This window comes from Oncorhynchus gorbuscha, linkage group LG06, assembly GCF_021184085.1.
Source record: "Oncorhynchus gorbuscha isolate QuinsamMale2020 ecotype Even-year linkage group LG06, OgorEven_v1.0, whole genome shotgun sequence".
In the NCBI taxonomy this organism is placed as follows: Eukaryota; Metazoa; Chordata; class Actinopteri; order Salmoniformes; family Salmonidae; genus Oncorhynchus; species Oncorhynchus gorbuscha.
The window spans coordinates 77,746,955-77,753,784 of NC_060178.1; the positions used below are offsets into that span (position 1 = coordinate 77,746,955).

Consider the following 6,830-nt stretch of genomic DNA (forward strand, 5'->3'; position numbering starts at 1 on the left):
TGTTGTACCCACAGCAACTATCAAAACCTTCCCCAATCAGAAACCATGGATTGATGGCAGCACTCGTGCAAAACTGAAAGTGCGAACCACTGCTTTTAATCAGGGCAAGGTGACCGGAAACATGACCGAATACAAACAGTGTAGCTATTCCCTACAAGGCAATCAAACAAGCTAGGTGTCAGTATAGAGACAACATAGAGTCGCAATTCAAAGGCTCAGACATGAGAGATATGTGGCAGGGTCTACAGTCAATCACGGACTACAAAAGGAAAACCAGCCCCGTCGCGGACCAAGATGTCTTGCTCCCAGACAATTTAAAAAACTTCGCTTTTGCTCGCTTTGAGGAAAAAACAGTGCCACTGACACGGAACGCTACCAAAACCTGCGGGCTCTCCTTCACTGCAGCCAACCTGAGTAAAACATTTAAACGTGTTAACCCTCGCAAGGCTGCCGGCCCAGACGGCATCCCCAGCCGCGTCCTCAGAGCATGCACAGACCAGCTGGCTGGTGTGTTTACGGACATATTCAATCAATCCCTATCCCAGTCTGCTGTCCCCACATGCTTCAAGACGACCACCATTGTTCCTGTTCCCAAGAACGCGAAGGTAACTGAGCTAAATGACTATCGCCCCGTAGCACTCCGTCATCATGAAGTGCTTTGAGAGACTAGTCAAGGACCTCCACCCTACCTGACACCCTAGACCCACTCCAATTTGCTTACCGCCCCAATAGGTCCACAGACGACGCAATCACTCTGCACACTGCCCTAACCCATCTGGACAAGAGGAATACCTATGTAATAATGGTGTTCATCGATTACAGCTCAGCATTTAACACCATAGTACCCTCCAAACTCGTCATTAAGCTTGAGACCCTGGGTCTCGACCCCGCCCTGTGCAACTGGGTCCTGGACTTCCTGACGGGCAGCCCCCAGGTGGTGAGGTAGGTAACAACATCTCCACCGCGCTGATCCTCAACACTGGGGCCACACAAGGGTGCGTTCTCAGCCCCCTCCTGTACTCCCTGTTCACTCATGACTGCGGGGCCATGCACGCCTCCAACTCAATCATCAAGTTTGCAGATGACACTACAGTGGTAGGCTTTATTACTAACAATGACGAGATGGCCTACAGGGAGGAGGTGATGGCCCTCGGAGTGTGGTGTCAGGAAAATAATCTCACACTCAATGTCAACAAAACAAAGGAGATGATCATGGACTTCAGGAAACAGCAGAGGGAGCAGCCCCCTATCCACATCGATGGGACAGTAGTGGAGAAGGTGGAAACTTTTAAGTTCCTCGGCGTACACATAACGGACAAACTGAAATGGTCCAATCACACAGACAGCGTGGTGACCTCCGGAGGCTGAAGAAATTTGGCTCGTCACCAAAAAAACTCACAAACTTTTACAGATGCACAATCGAGAGCATCCTGTCAGGCTGCATCAATGCCTGGTACGGCAACTGCTCCACCCACAACCGTGAGGCTCTCCAGAGGGTAGTGATGTCTGCACAATGCATCACCGGGGGCAAACTACCTGCTCTCCAGGACACCTACACCACCCGATGTCACAGGAAGGCCAAAAAGATTATCAGGGACAACAACCACCCGAGCCACTGCCTGTTCACCCCACTATCATCCAGAAGGCGAGGTCAGTACAGGTGCATCAAAGCTGGGACCGAGAGACTGAAAAACAGCTTCTATCGCAAGGCCATCAGGCTGTTAAACAGCCATCACTAACATTGAGTGGCTACTGCCAACATACTGACTCAACTCCAGCCACTTTAATAATGACAAATGGATGTAATAAATGTATCACTAGCCACTGTATTTCGCTACACTCACATTAACATCTGCTAACCATGTGTATGTGACAAATAACATTTGATTTGATGTGCTTCAAACGCTTGTTACTTTCACATTGTATTCACGTTAGTTGACAACTCAATCAAATATAAATAAAAATTAGACATATACAGTGGGAACTCTCAAGCCATGTGATCCATTGAAACAACATTACCCATAAAGCCCTTGGATAGTGTCCTGCATCTCTTCCATGATGATGAATGGTTGTGCTGAAGCCTTAATCTGGTCCATGTTAAAGATTCACTGCCCTCTCAGAGTCAGGGCTAGCATTGAGATGCCTGGCCAAGCCTGATTTATATTCAATGGCATGGACCAGGAGCCAAGTGCACTATCTGCAAAACAGATGCAGTGGATGCCCTTGTCCCCGGGACACATATTTCACCCAGAATTGAAATGGTGAACAAGGTCATGTCCTCTCGCTCGCTCACTTGCGCTTTCTCTCTCTCTCTTTCTTTGTGTGTAAGTCTCTATTTCTCTCTCTCTCTCTCTCTCTCTCTTTCGCTCGCTCTCTCTCTCTCTCTCTCTCTATTTATCTCTTTCGCTCGCTCTCTCTCTCTCTCTCTCTCTCTCTCTCTCTCTCTCTCTCTCTCTCTCTCTCTCTCTCTCTCTCTCTCTCACCACTCACTCACTCACTCACTCACTCACTCACTCACTCACTCACTCACTCACTCACTCACTCACTCACTCACTCACTCACCACCCACCCACCCACCCACTCACTCACTCACTCACTCACTCACTCACTCACTCACTCACTCAATCACTCACTTACCCACCCACCCACCCAAAACACTTTCTAATGCCATGTTTAGGATGGTTAGCTGAAGCTGAACAGAGTGCGCCACTCAGCAGGATGCATGCTTTGATTGAAACGATTTGGACATTTCACCTGTAAAACGTCATTCACGATTGACAGTGAGGGTCTGTTTTGAAGTGAGGTAGCCTGTGTCTAAGTTGGTGTTTGAGGACATTCAAAATATATTTGTTTCTTTAGACAATAGCCAATATGGGGCCATAGGCAGACGTTGCAATTGGAGGATGCATTTTGTTATGCATATTCTATAATGATAGGCTATTGGCTACATCTTTGTCGGTAAAAACTTTGAGGAAATTGCCCTCACTTAAAAAATAGCACTATGCCACTGGAGAAGACAAGGGCAGGGAACTGCATGCAGGGCCAAAATCCTGATGAACACTCTGCCTTCAAACAAAATTCCTTTCTGTCAGCCCCCATAACTTATGGGGCCAAGATTACAAAGCTACCGATATAATAAATTATGTTGATGGACAGAATTATGCTCAGTGCTTCCTGCACTCCCCAATGACGCACACTAGCTTAGCGCAGCCTGACAAATACTGTGATTTAGCGCTGGGGCTAAGGGGACTGGGGCGAGAGACAGAAAAACCTTCACAGGCCTCACACTGGCCCTCGGCCTAGTGTATAAAACCCCTTCTTAATTCACCAACAAACCTATCGCCATTAAAAGGGAAAGAAAAGGGATCGCAGATCATAAATACTTCCATATTTATTAGCTAACAACAAAGTACAGCTGGAGAAGGGAAAGGGATTTTGAAAGAACGTTGTCAAGGATAAAGTGAAAGAGGAAAAACACATTTGCTCTCTCTCTCCTCTCGCTCCCCCCCCCTCCTGCTCTCTCTCTCCTCTCGCTCTCTCCCCCTCCTGCTCTCTCCCCCTCCTGCTCTCTCTCTCGCTCTCTCCCCCTCCTGCTCTCTCTCTCTCTCTCTCTCTCTCTCTCTCTCTCTCTCTCTCTCTCTCTCTCTCTCTCTCTCTCTCTCTCTCTCACACATACATCCTCACTCTCTTTCTTTCTCTCTCTTTCACACACTCTCCCTCTCTCACACACTCGTTCGCTCGCTCTCTCTCACACACATGCTCTTTTAACTTTGACCAGGGATGTAGACTACTGCACTTATTCTGCTGCATAGAAACAGATGTGTCTGCTCCGCTCTCAACGTGTGACAGACATACGAGATAAACAGAGAGAAAAGCAAAGAGAGGAGAGAGAAGAGAGGGCTGGCACGGCAATTACATTTATCTCAGTGAGAGACAGATTAAAGAAAGAGCGGAGTGAAACAAAGTTCCATTGGCTTAATCAGCCGACAGGCTGCTAGAGTAACATGATAAATCAGACTCCTGCTAAACCTGGCTAGGGATGGAGGGAGGGGCCTCTGCTATGGGCTAGTGTAGAGAGAGAGGGTAACTATAAAGGCTATAGCGAATTTATCCACTCCGGGATCACGCAGTGCCTACCAACTGTTGATTAACTATCACCATTCATAACACTGTTATTGTTGGTGTCCGAGGAGAATAGTTTATAGTTAGTTTGTTATAACGCAACTGCTACGGCTGCCCTCGACCGTTAAGTAAACAGGAAAAAAAGACTTGAGGAGTGTCCTGTGTTTCCCCGTTTCCTCTTTAGGTCTCTGTCTCTGTCTGAATCTCTCTTTCTCTTTCTCTCTCACACTCTCTTCCTTCTCATCCACCGCTCTGATTCAGAGGGGTTGGGTTTCAATGCGGAAGACACATTTTGGTTGAATGCATTCAGTTGTACAACTGACTAGGTATCCTCTTTCCTTCCCTTCCTCACTATCCCTCTTTCCCTCTCCTTTTCTTGATCACCCCATCTCTCTCTTGTTTTCCATTTTCTGTCGTCTCTTTCTCACTCTCTCTCTCCCTCACTGTCGTCTCTTTCTCTCTTGTTCAATGCATTTATCTCTTTCCCTTCTTTCACACACTCTTTATCCCTCTCTTGATCTCCATCTCCCATCTCTCTCTTCCCTTTCCCGTCTGTAGGTGAATGTTCTTCCTTTAGCCTTTTCAGGCTGCCACACACAGGGCAAAGAGAAACAGGAGGTTAACCCCTGACCCAGGAAGTGGAAGCCGGGGGTGTAGATATCCTGCATGTCATTAGTTCAGCGTGGGGTCACAGCTGGGTCTCTCACAGCGTGATTACACCGGCTGATTTATCTGCTGAGGAGCCCAAACACAGATAAATTTCTGCTAGGGCTCATCTCCACTGCAGCCCCGCACTGAGGTCTGGGATTCTTTCTAACTCAGCCTTCCGCCCGCCCCACATTCAGTCTGATAAATGACCCCAAGCTGAATAAATACTCTCCAAGTACATCCTGAATAATGCATTTAGATCACCTGCATGCACTCTTGGACTTGTAAATGTGTATATTGTTGCATTTTAAAAACAGCAAAGGTGTTGCTTTGATTTCTCGATTTCTCTGCATCCTCGCTCAACCTTCTCATTCCTGTGTCGTAGATGAAAGAGAGGAAAGAGAGTCAGAGGTTGGCGGACATTTTGTTTTGCAGGTCACATCTCCCTAGTCTGTCTGGTACCGGGACTTCTGTGTTGTATTGGCTTGTCTGTGTGTCTTTACGACAGAGTTTAAAACCCAGTGGTAAATTCATGTACTGGAACACTGCACTGGCTCGCCTGGGCGTCACCCTCCCTTTTTGGATTGTAGACGCGTTCACCAGTGCATTTTTAACTACATTAATTGTCGGTTTTCTTGTTGACAAGACATTTATGCAGTAATAATTGGCTGGGAATGGATGCAGTGTAGAGGAGATATCCATCACATCATGGCTGTAGTGTAGTCAGTGGTCTGCCAGCTGCACAATCCACAAGCACCACCTCCACGGCTAGTAGGAAAGTATTTCAGCCCTCCCTGCTCCTCTCTCTCCTCAGACCCCGGCTGTTTGCTCAGTCAAGATTATATATACCCACGATCCATTGCCTGCCTCACAGGCGCTCATGGAGGTCTATGATAACAAAGACTTTGTGATTTATGGCCTGCTGTGAAAGCAGAACTTGATGAGATTAAACAATTTCATAGCACAAGTGTTTCTCCGCGAGGGTCTCCTGATTTGTGGTGGCAAGGCGGACAGTAAATCACCTTTATATATATATATATAGCATGCTCAGCAAAGCAGCGCAATTACTGGTCGAGACAGCTACTTTTGATTTAATTTTTATCCCTGGGTTTGTCTCTTATTCTCCGCCTGTCATGCAGACACTCACCTTCATAAGTCCTTCTGTAGGGAGGGAGGTAGATGGCGAGGTAGAGGTGCGAGGGAGGGAGGGAGAAGTGGCAGATGGCCTAGTGGTTAAGAATGTTGTGCCAGAAACCAAAAGGTCACTGGTTCGAATCCCAGAACAGACTAGGTGAAAAATCTGTTGATGTGCCCTTGAGCAAGGCACTTAACCCTAAATGCTCTGGATAAGAGCATCTGCTAAACTACTAAATAAAACATCATAATGGGAGCTGCAGGGTGGTGTTAAAAAAAGGGTTCTGGATAGAACTAAAAAGGGTTCTGGATAGAACTAAAATGGGTTCTGGATATAACCAAAATGGGTTCTGGATATAACCAAAATGGGTTCTGGATAGAACTAAAAAGGGTTCTATTGCTTGCTTCATGTATGGCACCCTTTTTGGCTCGTTCCATAAACCTTTTTTCGAAGAGGGTAGGCCCACTGCTTTCACTCCGTCACAGCTTTTAGAAAAACAACAAGAAGACGACACGGACCACCATATAACAACATAGCCACTGTAGATATAGGAAGGGCTCTATATTTCACGCATTGTTAGTGGGCCTCTGGTCGGTCTTGTCCGTCCATCCTCCCGCAAGTCTGTCCATCTGTCTATCTTGGAGGTGAATAGACTAGGCATGTTGTAATTAGACTGTGTTGGGCACTACTTTCTCTGCGCCATAAAAGATGACATGGTGTTGCGGTCTTGCAGGCCGGGGTCTGTCTGTCCGTCCGTCTGTCCCACCCTGGAAGAGGAGGATGTGTGTTGCTTGTTGGGCTGTGAGTTATGATATGTTGTGGAGATAACGCTGTCATCATTGCAGCCTGGAGGTTAAAAGATGCAGGGGAAATGGCTTGGGGAAGGTCATTCTGACTTGGGCCAAGTAGCCTGGGAATTATGACA

General features: G+C 47.1%; 1 protein-coding gene across 1 annotated transcript in view; it reads left to right on the forward strand.

Annotated features, from left to right (window-relative positions):
* Positions 1 to 6,830, forward strand: part of LOC124038360 (leucine-rich melanocyte differentiation-associated protein-like) — a 446,453-nt gene that overhangs the window by 387,203 nt on the left and 52,420 nt on the right. The gene's annotated exons all lie outside the window — the stretch shown is intronic.